Raw genomic sequence first — 19,120 nt, 5'->3', positions numbered from 1 at the left:
TTAGGATCATTTGTACAGAGCGATGGGGAATTAGACAGTGATGTGACCCACCGAGTTCAGGTAGGATGGTGTAGATGGAAAGCAGCCACAGGTATATTATGCGACAAGAGTTTCCCGACTAATCTGAAGGGAAAATTCTATAGGGTGGCAGTTAGACCTGCAATGCTATATGGAACAGATTGTTGGGCCATCAAGAAGGCACAAGTGCGGAAGATGGAGGTAGCAGAAATGAGAATGCTACGTTGGATGTGTGGGCACACAAGGCTAGACAGAATAAGAAACGTTGTGCTTCGCGAGAGATTAGGGGTGGCGAACATAGCAGACAAGATAAGAGAGTGGAGATTGAGATGGTTTGGACATGTAAAGAGAAGACAGACGACGAATCCTGTTAGATCCGTAGAAAACATTACTATAGAGGGGAGGAGGGGTAGAGGACGACCGAAATTGACTTGGGATGAGAGGATTAGGCATGATTTGATAGACCTAAACCTCTCTGAGGACATGGTTGAGGATAGGAATTCGTGGAGAAGTAGAATTAAAGTTAAGGATTTTTAGAGAGAATTGAATACCTTAGGGCTTAGACTTAACTTATTTAGGTCACATACCATAATGGTATTTCCCTTACATACTTTATTATTATTATTATTAGCTTTTATATTGCGGTTAAACTGTGACCTTTTTATTAATATTATTATAATTAGTAGTAGTTTTTTATATAACTGTTAAACTTTGATTTCCTTTTTTTGCTTCATACACATGTTCTTAGAGCCGAGGGTCTCTCTGGAAGCCACCTCTTTATTCCTTTGGATAGAGGTACGGTGTGCCTACATCCCACCCTCCCCAGACCCTACCTATAGCTCTGCTGTCGGTGGGATTTTACTGGGTATGATTGATTGATTGATTGATTGATATTCATTTTCAGCTTCTAAGATTCAACAATAACTCTCGAATTGGAACTCGAAGCTTTCGATTTACCTCCAGAACCACTTCCAATTGCACCTCTCGCTTCAGATCTACTCTTCCCTATAAGCATACAATCAAATCACAATTCACATAAGTCATTATACCGTACCAAACCAGTACAGACCAAGCACAATCCGTACCGGCACCTGTATCTGTTTTCTCATGTTTTCAGCATCGGTACCATTCAGTTTCCATATTTTTCGGTATTCGTACTTTTCCGTATGGTACCGGTTCACCGGTACCAAATAAAAATGTACAAAAAGTACCGATACCGAAAATACTGAAACCGAATAGTACCGATGCAGAAAACATGAGAAAACATATACGGGTGCCGGTACGGATTGTGTTCAGTCTGTACTGCTTCGGTTTCAGTAAGATGTCTTATGTGAATTGTGATTTTTACATACAAAAACACCAAAACCAAAAAATACCGAAACTGAACCGGTACGGACCGAACACAATCCGTATTAGCTTTCTCATGCTTTCTGCATCGGTACCATTCAATTCAGTATTTTTACCGTACCTTTCTGTATGGTACCGGTTCACCTGTACCAAACAGAAAAGTAATGAAAAGTACGGATACCAAAAAATACTGAAATCGTATGGTACCGGTACAAAAAACATGAGAAAACGAGTACGAGTGCCGGTACTGATTGTGTTCGGTCCATACCGGTTCGGTTTCGGTACCATTTATTTTCGGTACATTTCAACATCTATGCTTTAATATGTAAAAGTACGAATGGTATCTATACAGAAAACATAAAATAATGAATACGATCGTGTGTTTGGTCCGTACCGGTATCATTATTATTCCGTACATAAAAAGGACACATACCGACACCGAATGATACCAATACAGAAAACATGAAAAAACGAATATAAGTACTGGTACGGATGTTATTAGATATTATTAAAATGAAATGAAATACCTTTGGAAGGTGGAGAAATGGTAACCGGAGACCAGTCGGATAACAACCCGCCGTTGACAAATGGAGAAGATTGTTTAATGGGTTTTTGCAGTAGTCTTGGATGAGTTGTCAAAGTCGATTCAGGGGACTCTCCCGTGGTGCATGATGTTCGCAGACGATATTGTGTTACTTGCTGAGAAAAAACAAGATCTAAACATGAGGCTTGAGGAGTGGCGAACAACCTTAGAGACAAAAGGTTTAAAGATTAGCCGATCTAAGACGGAGTACCTACACTGTGATTTTGGTGAGATAAACGACAGTGAAGACGCACACATCACAATTGAAGGGCAGGTGGTCCCGCAGGTAACGAAGTTCAAGTATTTAGGATCATTTGTACAGAGCGATGGGGAATTAGACAGTGATGTGACCCACCGAGTTCAGGTAGGATGGTGTAGATGGAAAGCAGCCACAGGTATATTATGCGACAAGAGTTTCCCGACTAATCTGAAGGGAAAATTCTATAGGGTGGCAGTTAGACCTGCAATGCTATATGGAACAGATTGTTGGGCCATCAAGAAGGCACAAGTGCGGAAGATGGAGGTAGCAGAAATGAGAATGCTACGTTGGATGTGTGGGCACACAAGGCTAGACAGAATAAGAAACGTTGTGCTTCGCGAGAGATTAGGGGTGGCGAACATAGCAGACAAGATAAGAGAGTGGAGATTGAGATGGTTTGGACATGTAAAGAGAAGACAGACGACGAATCCTGTTAGATCCGTAGAAAACATTACTATAGAGGGGAGGAGGGGTAGAGGACGACCGAAATTGACTTGGGATGAGAGGATTAGGCATGATTTGATAGACCTAAACCTCTCTGAGGACATGGTTGAGGATAGGAATTCGTGGAGAAGTAGAATTAAAGTTAAGGATTTTTAGAGAGAATTGAATACCTTAGGGCTTAGACTTAACTTATTTAGGTCACATACCATAATGGTATTTCCCTTACATACTTTATTATTATTATTATTAGCTTTTATATTGCGGTTAAACTGTGACCTTTTTATTAATATTATTATAATTAGTAGTAGTTTTTTATATAACTGTTAAACTTTGATTTCCTTTTTTTGCTTCATACACATGTTCTTAGAGCCGAGGGTCTCTCTGGAAGCCACCTCTTTATTCCTTTGGATAGAGGTACGGTGTGCCTACATCCCACCCTCCCCAGACCCTACCTATAGCTCTGCTGTCGGTGGGATTTTACTGGGTATGATTGATTGATTGATTGATTGATATTCATTTTCAGCTTCTAAGATTCAACAATAACTCTCGAATTGGAACTCGAAGCTTTCGATTTACCTCCAGAACCACTTCCAATTGCACCTCTCGCTTCAGATCTACTCTTCCCTATAAGCATACAATCAAATCACAATTCACATAAGTCATTATACCGTACCAAACCAGTACAGACCAAGCACAATCCGTACCGGCACCTGTATCTGTTTTCTCATGTTTTCAGCATCGGTACCATTCAGTTTCCATATTTTTCGGTATTCGTACTTTTCCGTATGGTACCGGTTCACCGGTACCAAATAAAAATGTACAAAAAGTACCGATACCGAAAATACTGAAACCGAATAGTACCGATGCAGAAAACATGAGAAAACATATACGGGTGCCGGTACGGATTGTGTTCAGTCTGTACTGCTTCGGTTTCAGTAAGATGTCTTATGTGAATTGTGATTTTTACATACAAAAACACCAAAACCAAAAAATACCGAAACTGAACCGGTACGGACCGAACACAATCCGTATTAGCTTTCTCATGCTTTCTGCATCGGTACCATTCAATTCAGTATTTTTACCGTACCTTTCTGTATGGTACCGGTTCACCTGTACCAAACAGAAAAGTAATGAAAAGTACGGATACCAAAAAATACTGAAATCGTATGGTACCGGTACAAAAAACATGAGAAAACGAGTACGAGTGCCGGTACTGATTGTGTTCGGTCCATACCGGTTCGGTTTCGGTACCATTTATTTTCGGTACTTTTCAACATCTATGCTTTAATATGTAAAAGTACGAATGGTATCTATACAGAAAACATAAAATAATGAATACGATCGTGTGTTTGGTCCGTACCGGTATCATTATTATTCCGTACATAAAAAGGACACATACCGACACCGAATGATACCAATACAGAAAACATGAAAAAACGAATATAAGTACTGGTACGGATGTTATTAGATATTATTAAAATGAAATGAAATACCTTTGGAAGGTGGAGAAATGGTAACCGGAGACCAGTCGGATAACAACCCGCCGTTGACAAATGGAGAAGATTGTTTAATGGGTTTTCGGATTTTGGAATTGGATGTGGATTTGGTGGGTTTTTGTTTTTGTTTATTATTACCGCCTCCGGCCATTGTTAACGGAATATTCGATCTCCGATTGACGGAATAATAATAATATGTGAAATGGGATCGAACGGGAAATGGGAGAAGGCGGTAATGATGGTGTGATCGTGTGCAGCGCGGTGTAATTGTTATCGTGTTCGTGTCTTTGCCTTTAGATGCGGTGTAAGTTGCAAGTCTTTTGTTGGGTTGTGTTGCACACGATTTCACCTACGGATTTTAACAAATTATTTTAGGAATAATAATAATAAAAAATAATAATAATAACAATAACAACAATAATAATAAAATTAGAGTTTTTCGGTGTATAACCAAGTTAAATTCTCATTTTTATTACTTTTGACAGATTATGATAATAAATAGTCAGGTCATGTGAGTTTTCGTCTCACTGTGTTTTACGCTTGATAGTTTTGCTTTTGTGACGGTACAACGACTGTCAGGTGGCAGCTGACGGCATGGTTTTTCGGATGAACACTCAAGCCAAACTCTAAGGTAGCGTGAGACCAGTTAAGACAACATAGTATGGTCGGGGCTACGAGTCCGTTTAAAATTGGGGAATACGGTAACCTAAATACAAGAAAGTCGGCGTTCTAAAAGTAATATCAATAATAATAAACTAAAAGAGCGGGATTTTTTGTGATATCCAGTTCGATCCTAAGGGCGTCCGTGTTTTCACACCACTAGGCCTTTAAGCATGTGGGTTTTGCTCTGAACTGGAGATAATATGGAGACGCTTAAGGGATACGTACAACTGGGTTGGGTTACATGGAGGTGGTCTTTTGCCATTAGGTCACCCCATACGAAGTACATAGGCAATTCACTGTTTGTTGACCATTAAAAAATAAACTAAGAAAGGGGTTAACTAATCGCGAAAACTAGTCAAGTTGCTTGTGATATGTTTGATATTGGATCGATAAAAGATAAAAGCTCGGATTTATTCGAGTTTAACCGAGATGGGGTTTCAGTATAAGGTAAGATTGTAGTAAAGTCTATTTAATAAATAAGTCAGAACTCAAACTTTACTTGTGAAAATAGTTATAAACTAGTGGGTGAAACCGTGTGTTGCTTTGGGAGTGCTTGAACTTGTAAGACTCGATTTCAATATCTTGTAAATTAGTATTCACCCTTGCAGAAAAATTTAAGCAACATTTTTTTATATATATAATAAACTTGTCGCAATGGTAAACTCAAAAGTACATAAAACATTACATATTAAAGGTTGAGGGAAAAAAATCCATAGTAAAATGAAACCTTTAGCGGCTCTGAAGGTTTGTATGGTAGTGCTTCGATAACTTGTGCATTGTAATGAAAACTTGGTTTTGAACAAAATTTACATCGAAACTTGAATAATATGAGTACATTACAACAATATATTCGTAAATTTATAAAACATCGTACTTTAAAGAGTATAAAAGTAGCAAAAACAATAGAGATTGTGAGCTAGCAATGCGAAATCATCTGTACTGTCGTCTTCGAGAATTATTAATTTTTAGCAGGACATTTTGTAAATTTGTTAATTCGTATTGGGAAGACTTGTACAATGATGCATAGACATCTATGTAAGTGTGTGAGTGCATCAATATGTTTAAATACTATATTATTATATATGATATATATGAAACAAAATTAAATAACAAATGAATCAAACTCGAACTTAAAAAATTACTTACGAAACTATGTAAGCTTGTGAAATGAATTTAAACCTTCAACCTTCTTCTTTTAGAATACAAGGTAGGCCTACTCACCACCTTCTGTCGTACCCTTTGACTTTCTCATTTTCTTATAAGTGATGCCAACCTTGGTGCCCAAGTAAAACCAACGTGTTCATCAAGTAAAGCATACATGTCCCCATCCACATTTAACAATGCACGACCAAACCAACATGTTTTTTTTAGTCATTTGGTGTCCCATGTTTAGCTTTCATGAATAAACATATTATTTTGAACCTAATGAATAGAGGTGTGGATTGTGGACAAGTCGACTCACTTTTTAAGTTAGTAGAGGTTTGGTCGTTAAAAGGTTCGAATTGAACTGAGTTTAAATGAACCCGGGCATCTATTGAATTTCACATATCTATCTCAATTAGACTAAAAAGTTCAAATGAGTACCCTATTTATATAACTTATCTAATATGCTTACATAATAACTATAATGTATATAAAACTATGATAACTTTTAATAAATAGTTACTGTCATGTTATATATATAGTTGAAGAGGTAGGTCCCAGCAGAGCCCAGTTGGACCCGCAGGACTCATCTTGAAGAGAGACGTCTGCGCAGAAACCAACTGGATCCGCAGGACCCACCATGCTCAGAGACGTGACGTCCTTACGCGCAGTACGCAAGCTGTTCCCGCAGGAAATGCCTCCCAACGGTGAAGTACTCCGCATGTTCCCGCAGCTGCGGATACAAGCCATCAGGGAAGGCCACCCGCGCAGCAAGGCTACACGCACAAGGCACTTAGCTCTCAATAATTCAGTAGTCACCTGAAGGAATGAGCAAAGCCGGGAACAATCCCGCACAAAGGCGGGAGGGGGAATACTCCCGCCCAAATGAGCCAGTCCGTACGATACTGGAGGATCTTTTGTACTGTACCTGACGAGGTATGGGCAAAAGATCTGACCAGAGATACGACAGCTCATTGACAACAGTATGGCGAGCAGCATGCTCTTGTACTGTATGTCACTATTAGCCGCTGCCTACTCACCAACTCCTGTCATACCACGTGCATAGCCTGCAGTTGGTGGAAAAGGAATAGTACACAGCAGGCCTGGTCACTGTCAGCCGCTGCCTACCCACCAACTACCAGCATGGCACGTGCGTAGGCCACAGTTGGTAGAACATGAATACTATTCAGCCGGCTACACCTTCTTGGAAACCTACCTTCGGCTATAAATACCCCAAATGGTATGATCATCTCATCTTATCTTGTATCTTATATCTTATACCTGATATCTGCTCTAGCAATCTCTTAATATACACTTATATTCAAGAGCAATCTAGTCTGATTCTCACGCCGGAGGGTGGTCACAAGGAGGTACCCACCCCTTCTCAGTGACGAGCTCACGGTGTCTGTTTTGCAGGTTATCAGAAGAACCATCTTTGCCGGGTCTAACCCCTCGTGGGAAACATCTATTTAACCCCCAGATTATCCGTAATCTGCCCGGGGTCGATTAGTGTTTCTTCAATAGTCTACAACAACGTGTTACTGAAAAAGATGAACAAAGAAGACTATTGATATTGATAAAAGGATATGTCATGGTTGATTACTTGATTAACCTGAGAACATTCTTAATTTCTTATCAAACTCGGATCAGTTTAGAGTAGAATATGTTATTATGTTTGTCTAAGCCCATGGCCCATCAAATCACAACTTATCAGCCCAGCAACAAAAGGGGAATCAGTACCAAAACCGACGTTTTGGGTTGGTTCATGACCTGGTTTGGGTGAAACCGGTTTTCTTGTCAAACCAGTCCAGATCGATTTGCAGTGAACCGGTCCCAAATAGTTTTTTTACACTTCTAATCATAAAATAACGCATTTTTATTTAAAATATTTAATTAAAATATAAATCTAGAAAAACGAAATTACTACATATTTTCAACTACATCAACCAACTCATCCACTCCATATTGCAACCTGCTCGTAACTTCGATCGACTTGTTTGTTCATTTTCATTTATGCGGTTTCAAGACAGCATGCTGAGTCACAAGCTAGCTCAATGCAAAATCGATATGAGTTTGAGCTCAAGTTTTCAACTCGGAAAATATATTACAAGCCAGGCTAATTCGTATATGTTTGAGTCCAAATCAAGACTGACCTTGATTCGGTTAACGAACAACCCTAGGTCCGGTCTTTTGAAACTCTAGGCTTTCATAACAATATGTGAATTATGAAATAATATGTATTATAAAAGTATCTATTAAATACGTAGATTCATAAACCAATTAACTTCGAAATTCATGTAAAAATGTAAAATAAAACATGTGATCAGTAGAAGTCTAGAAGACCCTAGACCAATCTGAAATATTCGAATATCACTTAAAACACAAACATTGCAACATAATAACATTGGAAGTTTACGTGTCCTAAAATGTGTTTGAATAAATATATAGATATGTATATTTATATATGGTCATCATTATTATTTATATAATAATTAGATCAAAATATAAAATTATACTTTATAATTATATTAGCTAGGTAATTGTTGATGGACCAAATTACCCTTTCTTGCTAATCTGTATAAATATATGGAGAGACTAATTAACATCAGACAATGTAACCTAAACGTCACATAATAATTTGTGACCCTCTCTCCATATATTATTCGGTTTATCAAGAACCCTAATCCCCATCACTAATATACATTCTAAAGGGGAACTCGACCAAGCTGACTATCATGTCGTCTGGATCTTTTCTTATTAGTCGTGGCTTCTCTCTCTGCTGTGACATGTATGTTTTAGTCATAGGTTTATCATAATATTCATGTTTTCCATTACCGACACGAAGAACTGATCAACATGTGGTATCAGAGCGATGTTGATTAATCAGTTCTTCATGTTATTCCATGAACTCAAGATCTTAACCGGAAGACATGGACTAAAGTCTTGATAAACCCTAAATTTTGAATTTTTTTATATATAACTAAAATCTATTTCTCCATAACATCGATTATAGTTATATAATATAACTCAGATAGAAACTTTAAATAATCAGGGACAAGAACCATATTCGGTATGATGTTATGTCATCATCATCACAATTCACAAAAATATATATTATATATATAATTGTGATTCGTAAGTGTGAAAACACAAAAGAACAAAATCTCAAAACATTCATTAAAATATCACCCAAAATATTAAAAGTTGGTTTATTTAAGTTTAATATTTAAAGGTTTCGTAAAGTCTCCGATCCAGATGAAGATGATAATAAATAATTGTTTAGAATTGTTAAAATGCATATTTTATAAACCTTAAGAATTTCAAAATAAGATATTTAACAATGATGTTTATCTTGTTTATCATTTTTTTTTCTCTCGAAATAATCACACATGTATTTTTAGTTTAAAATTCGGATTAGGATATGATTTTTACTTTTTTCCTAATTTTGGCTAAACTTTATCTCCAAGTTATTTCAAAATTTGATTAATGAATAAAATATATATTTTGAAAATAACTAACTCTTGGAATATCCCTTAGAATTTTGAACTTAAATCTTATTGTCTAAAATAGTTTTCGGGTTTTATTTCAATGTTCACCGAGAACTCATAATTTTCGAGATCTGATAAAACTGAGAACTAATAATACCGAAAACGACATAATTACCGAGAACTTATGTTTTCCGAAAACCAAGTTTTCCGAAAACTCTTAAATCTCGTAAATTGTATGCTAAAAATTAATAATGTTTTGTAAATACTAAAACTTTTACAAAACATAAAAGCTTTATTTGAATGAATTTTGATGTATCACTTCTGCTCAAATGTGGTGTGTTACATGTACCCCTCATTCAAGTCTAATTATAAAGCTTTGTTAATTTTGTCTACATGATTTAAATGTCTCATTTCCGCCCAAAGGTGATATGTTACATTTATATCCAGCAAAGTTAACTCGTGCATAATTAAAATAATTGTCCACTTCTGTCCAAAGGTGATGTGTTATAATTGTTTTGCACACATATACTTAAATAGATTTTAATTCTGCCCAAAGGTGATTTATTTTTTGTTTAAGCAGAACTTTTAATTATAGTCTATTAGTTTGATGTTAATAATAGACATATCACATCTTCAATAAAATAAAATGATCCTCACATTATTAATGATCCTTCATTAATCTAATGATCAAAAATTTTAATATGTATTATTTTAGTATCCCATAACATTACTCACTATAATTTTCTTCTATAAATAATTATCTCATTCAAATCATCCACTCCAATCTCAAACCCAAATATGTTTTGCTTCATAAAGAGTTTCATTAACTTTTAGCTCTTTTCGTTTTTTGATTATCCTCGAGACATGACCATCTCATTGCTCCTTCTAATAATAGTAATAAATAAGAAACCTAAAGCATGAAAAATGGGATGAGTCAAACAAAATGTCTCTTATGATAATCAATAAACTTATGCTATCAAATAGAGTTATTCAGGATTTAGTTTTTCCTAAAACTAATCTAATATTTATTAAATAATTAAAATAACTCATAAGATGCGTTCATTCCTTCTAAATTCTAACTATAAAGTTAAATGACATTATTGAATATGTCATAATACACAGTTTCATGACCCATAAAATTAAGGACTCACACATGAAAATAAATACAATTTTCCAGTACATTATATACTAAAATTTTCAATAGTACAAGTTGATGCCTTAAGAATCAACTATAACACTCAAAGTACCAAAAGAAAATGAGAGCGTTGATCAGCGACATATGTACAGGAAAAGAAATGTATGGTACTAGAAAGTAAGATGTTATTTAACTCACTTCCATTAAATAAAACCTAAAAGAGGATAATACTAAAGTTCATAGACAAAATACAAATACTACTTTCAGCTTTAAGTTCTCTAAGGAAAAGTCTCACTGCAAATATATGTCATTATACTAGGCATAAGCAACGAGACTATCCATAATTTAAAAGAACTTGCTAAAATAGGTACATACTTATGATATTTAAGTCCGCTAATTCTAATATTCCAACTAACACATGATAGGTTGAGTCTAGTTCTATACATTTCCTTACCAAAATTCAACAAATAACTAACTTGAGAGTTAGTGACAAAATTAAACGTTAAGGCATTAGAATCATAATTAACTGTCATTTAGGTACGCTTTATGATACCTTACAAAATCTAGAGATTATTCAGAACTCAGTATCAATACTTAAGCTACATTATGACAGTTATAAGGTTTGCACAGCCAACATAAAGTCACTATTACCTTAAACTCTCATATGATTTGTTATCAATATTTGGATTGAAACATTTTTAAAATACAACTAGATGATACTATATACTTTCACAACTTTTGTTATCATGCAAATAAAAAAAATTTAACAAAAGACAATGAGACATATAAAATTCATCCATTAAAACCAAATTTCATGAGAAATCAAGACATGGTTAATGAGGGTGATTTTTCATATAATCTCATTCTTATTGATTTTAAATCATGTGTTAGATGCCCTAAACGTTGTTTGGCTTAAGAAATATGTATGGGTCCACTAGAAGTTATATTTCACTTACATTAGTGGAACTTATTCAAACGGAATATTCGGACATAATTATTTTATCATTTAAATGGCTATTTACTTGTATCTAATCTGTCTTCTATCATTCATGTTCTTAAAGAGATCCATTCATATATACTTAATATGATTTCTTCTAAATATGTCCCTAAGTTTCTTATGACACATAAAGGAAATCAAATTAAGTCTAACGTATGTATGACAAATTCCCACATAACATACATCATTGAAACTTCTCATGTAGTTTTCCCAGAGATATCGAATATTAGTGGGAGCCTTAAGTGTCTCAATCATAACTTACAAGATTTGCAAGAGGCGGGGGAGTGAAAAATTGATATTATCTTAATTACACCTCTTGTACAAGACACGGTTCCATCACAACACTATTCCATCAAAACTTATCTCTGTAGAATTTACTACTACTCTTACTAAAGTTTCGGGGTTTCTTAAATGTGGGCATACTCCGATTTCTTACTGAAATAATCCTCACACTAGAAACTACGACGACTTACATCATTAACTCGTTTTTTCTATTAGAATCTATTGGTCTTAAAAATTTTGACCCTAAGTATGCAAATTTTCCTAAAGGCTTCTAAGGTCAGTGGGAGCAGTAAAAGTCCTTATAATGACTTGTAAGAAGTACAAGAGGCGGGGGGAAGAGAGTCATTAAATTTTACTCTATATTTAAACTCCAATTGCACCTCTTGTACATCATACTACACCAACTCTTACATATTTAGAATCCTAAAAAAATTAATAGCAACCTAACCAAGAGCTAATCCATCAAACCGAGACTTTTAAAATTACCTAATAATCAACTCAGGAGGCCATCTAAGTTTTAAAACCTACTAACACTTATGTAGCCTCCCTAACTAAAGTTGAAATGGATGTTGGAAAGTTTAATGATCATACCCCTAATAATTAAACCATTAGCGTCAATCATAATTGACTCCATAAGTCAGGCTAACGTTTTGAGATTTGGTTGAATCACTTAAGAGTGTTCATAACTAAACTAAATCCCAATATGAAACGTTAAGACAATAAGAAGCACGATTGATTGCTAAAGGTTATATTCAAGGATAAACCAATTATCAAAGAATCTACTTACCTATATTACAAAAGATTTCTTTAAGGATCATTATTGTTCTAGTAGCTTATAATAGTTACGAGCTACATTAGATGAACATTAAAACAACTTTCCTTAACAATCAGCTTACATATTTATATGTTCATAAAACAACCTAAACGTTATAAACTGAAGGTCAAAGAACATTTGGTCTATAAGTCAATAAAATCCATATATGGGTTAATGCAAACATCAAAATATGATGAAATCTTTATACAATTATTTTCATAAAAAACAAGTGGATTAATGTACCTACCTCAAGATGAGTGGGAGCAACTAAAAACAAAACTTGTCCTTATATAGATGACATTCTTCTGACAAGTATATGTTAAATGAGTCAAAGCATTTTTCACCCATTCTTTGATATTATAGATCTCAGAGATATTCCTTACACATGTAACAAACAGTATTGCTCTACTTTAGAGGATAATAGGATCACATAGATTATTTCCTTATGCTTCATCAAGTAGAAGACTTATATAAGTTCAAGTCTATACTCGTTTAGATATTACTCAAATTGCAACACACTAGATATGTCTAGATTAATGTGAAGCATTTAAAAGAGTATATCTTTAAAAGAAACGAAAGACTATAATTTAGAAGAAGAAGAGGTGAGAAATCAAACCGGTTGATTACTTTAAAACTTTGTTGTATTCAAATATAACATAATGTAATTTTCGGAATATATTCTTATGTCAGCAGATAAATCTATCTTATAGAGGAGTCATAATGAACTGATAACAACAATCTAAATTTTAATGGCATAATATGTTGGTTAAATCATAACGCAATTGCCAATGAATTTTTTTAAAATTTATCATTGGACTCACAAGTTATTAACTCCATGTAAATTATATATTGAAGACTTATTGTGATAAAGTCAGCTACCCTGTTTTCTCAAACAGTAACAGTTCGAGAGGTGTTGCATTAAATTTCGATTTGAAATACATTAATCGTTTATGAACGAATTGAGGAAACTACATTTTCATATCGAATACGTTCATGATATGCTTAAGGATCCTATAACCAAAGGTCTGTCACCCATAAGTTTTATGAAAGCGCTTATAATAAAGACGTGACTATTAATGATCATGTATCTGTATATCGTTAAATGAATGACTAATTATTAACTTTCCTCGTCAATTTTGATTTTGTATGTCTCTTAATATGTTCTGCATGCTTAATGACTTATAGACAAATTAGTATACAAATCAAATATTTGAAGGGCTTACTTATAAAATTTTGATCATAACTACTTGGTTTTAAATAAGGACTACAGTATGATTAATGGGGGTCTTGAGCTGATGTTCAATTCAATGACTGTATTTCTCTGCTCCAATTTAAGTTTAAAGCTAAAATGAGTGTTAAAATCTGCAGACTAATCTAATACTCGTAATAAATGATTACTCGGCCAAGTGAGAGAATGTAAGAATAAATATATGGATATGTATATTTATATATGACCATCATTATCATTTATATAATAATTAGATCAAAATATAAAATTATACCTTATAATTATATTAGCTAGGTAATTGTTGATGGACCAAATTACCCTTTCTTGTTAATCAAGGGTTTCCCATTGGGTGTATATAAATATATGGAGAGACTAATTAACATCAGACAATATAACCTAAACCTCACATAATAATTTGTGACCCTCTCTCCATATATTATTCGGTTTCTCAAGAACCCTAATCTCCATCACTAATATACATCTTAAAGGGGAACTCGACCAAGCTGACTATCATGTCGTCTGGATCTTTTCTTATCAGTCGTGGCTTCTCTCTCTGCTGTGACATGAATGTTTTAGTCATAGGTTTATCATAATATTTATGTTTTCCATTACCGACACGAAGAACTGATCAACAAAATGATCTTTAAATCTTATAAACTTGTATTTTCTTTTTTAAACAACTGGATTACTGGTTAAATTCACCATATCGAGATAACACTCGTCTTTCGATCCGGGAAAAACCCTCAGCTAAGGTCAACTCCTGTGAATACTCGCCCGAAAGCACGACAGTGCGGTGAGATAAAACCTGTTCATTTCAAGGATCCAACTAGTGAAAGCCACCTGCTCGTCTAGTCTCCCATCATTACTCAGATGCCTCTGAAACTAAATATAATATTATGAACGGGAATCGAACCTGAGTCACGTAGAACACCAAGTATATGTTAATGGTTACATTCTTCAACATAAATTGTAATTCTAGAAACCAATTTTTTTTTTAATTTTTTTATTCAAGAGTTGTAGATCTTGCCATGTAGGTACCAACTATGATGACAAGGCTCCTAAAATGCCAATATTAGTAACCTAGAAATATAATAACCACCATGTAGGTCACTAACCTTTATCTTTTTCTATCATGCAAATAATTATATATCAATTCCCATCGTCACCCCTCTACTCTATATATAATAATCATACCCACACATACCCATTTTGGTGCACAACTACGTCCATTTTTCGAGAATAACTACCATAAAACTTGTTAACTTTAAAACAAAAGTTCATACAAACCCGACAAAAAATGGCCACCGGGTTTCTACAAGGTGGTGTATTTGAAGTATGCATTAATTTCGATGATATGAGCGTTTCTAGAAGACCCTGCCATTGTAACTGCAATTGCCCTCTGCATAAGTTGACATGTGAGCATAGTTCTCGTACATCTCATGTAACAAACGTTTCATATCCGATAACATGTAAAGACTCTCGAGCTATGACGGTGTCAAGAAATTATTCTTCACCTATGGCAATGGAGAAAAGAACCAAAGTAATGAGTAGTGAGAAATCGGTTGATTTTGGTGGTGATAATCGTCCATATTTATAAAAAAAATGTTTATTGTAATTTGTTCTTATTGTTTTTTGGGTCATTGGTTCAAATTATTTATTAAACTCATGATGTAATTATCATTTTTGTTGATATAGTAAGCCATCAGATGGATTTGTTGTATTCATAATATTGTGATGATAATAAAACTTTCTGAAACTTTTGTTGGTATGACATATTTAACACGTACATTTTTATATTTATAAACATTGCCAATTCAGTATTTCTTTTTATTTGAGTTATTCTTTGAATATATTCATTTAGAACTGGGCAAAAAACAAATTGGTTTCGCTCGGTAAACTTCATTCGTGTACCTCAAATTTTATATTATCCGTCTTTTCGCTCTGGTAACGTAACAAAAAGTAACCGAATGTCAATTTTGTTTTCTAGTTCCGGTGTCTTGACAAACGTGACGGAAACCAACCGAATTCACGTAGTCGCCGCATTTTGTTTTAAATCCGGTACCATAACGCACGTAACGAAAACCAACCGAATGCCAATGTTTTTTTGCTTTATTGCGTACATCATCGTCTCAACGTCCGAGATCAACAACGCTCGGGTTTTCCCAACGTCCGGGTTTTACCGACCAACGCCACCCATTAGCCCACCTCAATTTATACCTTTTTTTTTTGGTTTTTAGTTACAATATCATAACACACGACACCAAAACTGATCAAGTTCACGTCGATTTATCGCCTCAACGCAGTGGACCGACAACCTTTTGGTTTTACCAACCTGCTGCGGCGGTTAAAACCCTAGTCAATGACATTTTCTAACTAACATCAAAGTTTTATTGTGTTATACTTTATTAATTACTAATACAATCTAAATAACTGGATTAATGATTTTCTTCTACTTTCTCATATTCTTCTTCCTTGTTCATAGAGGAGGAACACTTTGTTCATTTGTAAAGAAATTATCACCATCCACCATCGTTTTCACTCTAACCAACCGATCAAAATTCCCCTTAAAATACTTCTCTCCATAAACTTTACCATCCGTGTAGCTATTGTTCCCGACAACACTAGTGCCAATATCAAGATCTCTATAGTTCAAATACGCTCCTCTAGGATTCTTCGACACGAACGGAGTCATGAACTCGTAAAGAACCCTACTTTGATTAATGTAGTAACCTTCTGCTTCATACCCTCCTTCATCCCAATTAACACTATACTCAATCTTAAATATATTTCCAGCCCGATGCGGAAATGGAGTCTCCGAATCTCCAATCTCACTCATTCGTCCGCCATACGGGTTGAACACCAACTCCACCACCTTTAGTTCCACCATCTTTTGCCACAAAGATTCAATCCCGTCTCTAGGAATTAGGGTTTACATGTAATCCGACTTCCGTTTCGAATATTTTGAAGAAAACCTTCTTTGTAGCAAAATCTCCACCGGTTCTTTAACATTGCTAGACCAAAAAAGCTCAGATTCGATCCAACTCATCGACTTACAATCGTCTTTCCTTATACCTAATTCAGGAAACCCTAAGTTCATAACATTAACAAGACGTTCGGAGTCTCCTAGGAAAAACCCTGTAAAACTTGCATGGATTGTGCTCTTTGTTTTGTCGGGTTTTATATTTAACCTAATTATAACAAAAAATAATTCAAAAGTTAATCCATATTAAAAACGTAATGCAAAAGCAATCAAGTTTTAAAAAAAAATAGTCTTAAGTATACACGTGTAAATGTTAATTGTTGGGTTAAAAGTAACTTTGAAAAAATACGGGCCGCAAATATAAAAAGTTTATCGGACATAGAACTGGTTTGCCGGTAAAAACCGGTATTTTAGACAAAACAGCCGGTACGACGTTCTACGGTCAAAAAATACCCCACTCAAAATACCGGCCTGTTGTGCGAAATCCGGTTTAACCGGCCGGTTTGAGCCGGTTTTTAAAACACTAGTAAAACTTGCATGGATTGTGTTCTTTGTTTTGTCGGGTTTTATATTTAACCTGATGAATAGATCTTTGTCTATCTTGTTGGCTACACGTTGCCAACGATCAAATATGTCGGTTATGTTTTCCTCTGACGTTTTTGTTACTCGAAAAACCATGACAGATTCGGGAACTCGAACAAGATGTAGTTTGAAAGACACAACAACTCCAAAGCTTGCACCTCCTCCACCTCGGATTGCCCAAAAAAGATCTTCTCCCATTGTTTTTCTATTCAAAACACGACCGTTAACATCAACTATGGCCGCATCGAGAACATTATCAACGGTTAATCCATATTTTCGCATCAAAACTCCATACCCCACTCCGCTTATATGACCCCCAACTCCAACACTCGGGCATACACCCGCGGGGAAAGCATGAACTTTGCTTTTATTCCATATGTTATAGTAAACTTCTCCAATGGTTGCACCTACTTGAACAGTTGCAGTTTCGTCCTTAACATTGACATTTATCGATCGAAGGTTAGACATATCAAGTAGAACAAAGGTAATGTTTGATACATAAGACAGTCCTTCAAAATCGTGACCGCCACTTCGGATTCTAAGGTTCATTCCCATGTTCTTGGTGCAAACGACAGTAGATTGGACATGGGTTTCATGTAAGGGGGTCACGATGATTATGGGTTTTTGAGTTAATGATGTGTTGAACCTTTTGTTTCGGATGTAGGCTTGTAATGTTGAAGTGTATGATGAATTGTTTGGGTTATAGATTAATGACGAGATGTGATCGGATGAGTTTCGATTCGACATACATTCAAGAAAGGGCTCATACACCGAATCATCAGCTATGGATATAGCAGATTGAAAATTAAACAGTAATAGTAACAATAACGATAACATAAGTAAATCACAAGAACACTTGAATACATTCATTTGTGAGTGTACGTGGAAGAAGATCAAATGTTTTTTACTAGGTTCTTGAAGATTTGATCAAGAACATAAATATAATAATATATATAGTGACATAATAATAAACCAAAAGATACATTTGTTTTATATTTATTAACTTTGGCCGGCTAATTTCTAACATTGTTGTATACTTGTATCCATTCCATAGGTGTCATCGATCTACAAAGTTGCATTTTGACTTACACTTTGTGTTGTCTGGCGAAAGTCCACCGATCATCCACGACTTCACTCAATCCAATCCGATGCTTGCCTAATAATATGAAAGTACGTCTGAAAAATATGTGTAATATATATCAATATATAGCTCTTTAATAATTATTATTATTTTAAACATTTACAAATCAACACTTCTCTTAAATAAACTTGAAACTTAATATATTCTTTTTTTATAGATATGCTATAATGTTGGGGAATTTTTGCACAATGTTTTATGTATTATAATCATGAATGGCATTGTTAGATAAAGGGTTTATTATATAAAATGCTGGTTTCAACAGTAGAAATCATATATTTATATATATTTATATATATATAGGATGTGTATCATTACAGAACTACTAAATTATTTAAGAACTTGAAGGAACTCTTGAAAATTAACGTTTTTTATAAAAAAATTTGTATGTTAATATTATTTGAGTGTAGCTTTATCATTTTTTATATACATACTTACGAGTTCAGTTTTGAAAATTAGTTTTTATACAAATCTATGTTTTGTTTTACACTTACGTAAATTTCTTAGTACATAAATTTTACAC

At 34.6% G+C, this 19,120-nt stretch overlaps 1 pseudogene across 1 annotated transcript; it reads right to left on the bottom strand.

The window, feature by feature from the left end:
• Nucleotides 1-16,258: 16,258 nt before the first annotated feature.
• Nucleotides 16,259-18,537, bottom strand: LOC143632294 (berberine bridge enzyme-like 21; annotated as a pseudogene). Its single transcript, XR_013153499.1, has 2 exons — nt 17,455-18,537; nt 16,259-17,085 (listed from the first exon to the last, which is right to left on the bottom strand). The product of XR_013153499.1 is annotated as a berberine bridge enzyme-like 21 (transcript).
• Between the last annotated feature and the right edge of the window lie 583 nt (nt 18,538-19,120).

The sequence above is a fragment of the Bidens hawaiensis genome, unplaced genomic scaffold (genome assembly GCF_021521415.1).
Source record: "Bidens hawaiensis isolate Kalapana, Puna unplaced genomic scaffold, B.hawaiensis_p1.1 tig00006387_1, whole genome shotgun sequence".
In the NCBI taxonomy this organism is placed as follows: Eukaryota; Viridiplantae; Streptophyta; class Magnoliopsida; order Asterales; family Asteraceae; genus Bidens; species Bidens hawaiensis.
The sequence above is the reverse complement of the archived record's forward strand: the minus strand, read 5'-3'. Positions and strand labels throughout refer to the sequence as shown.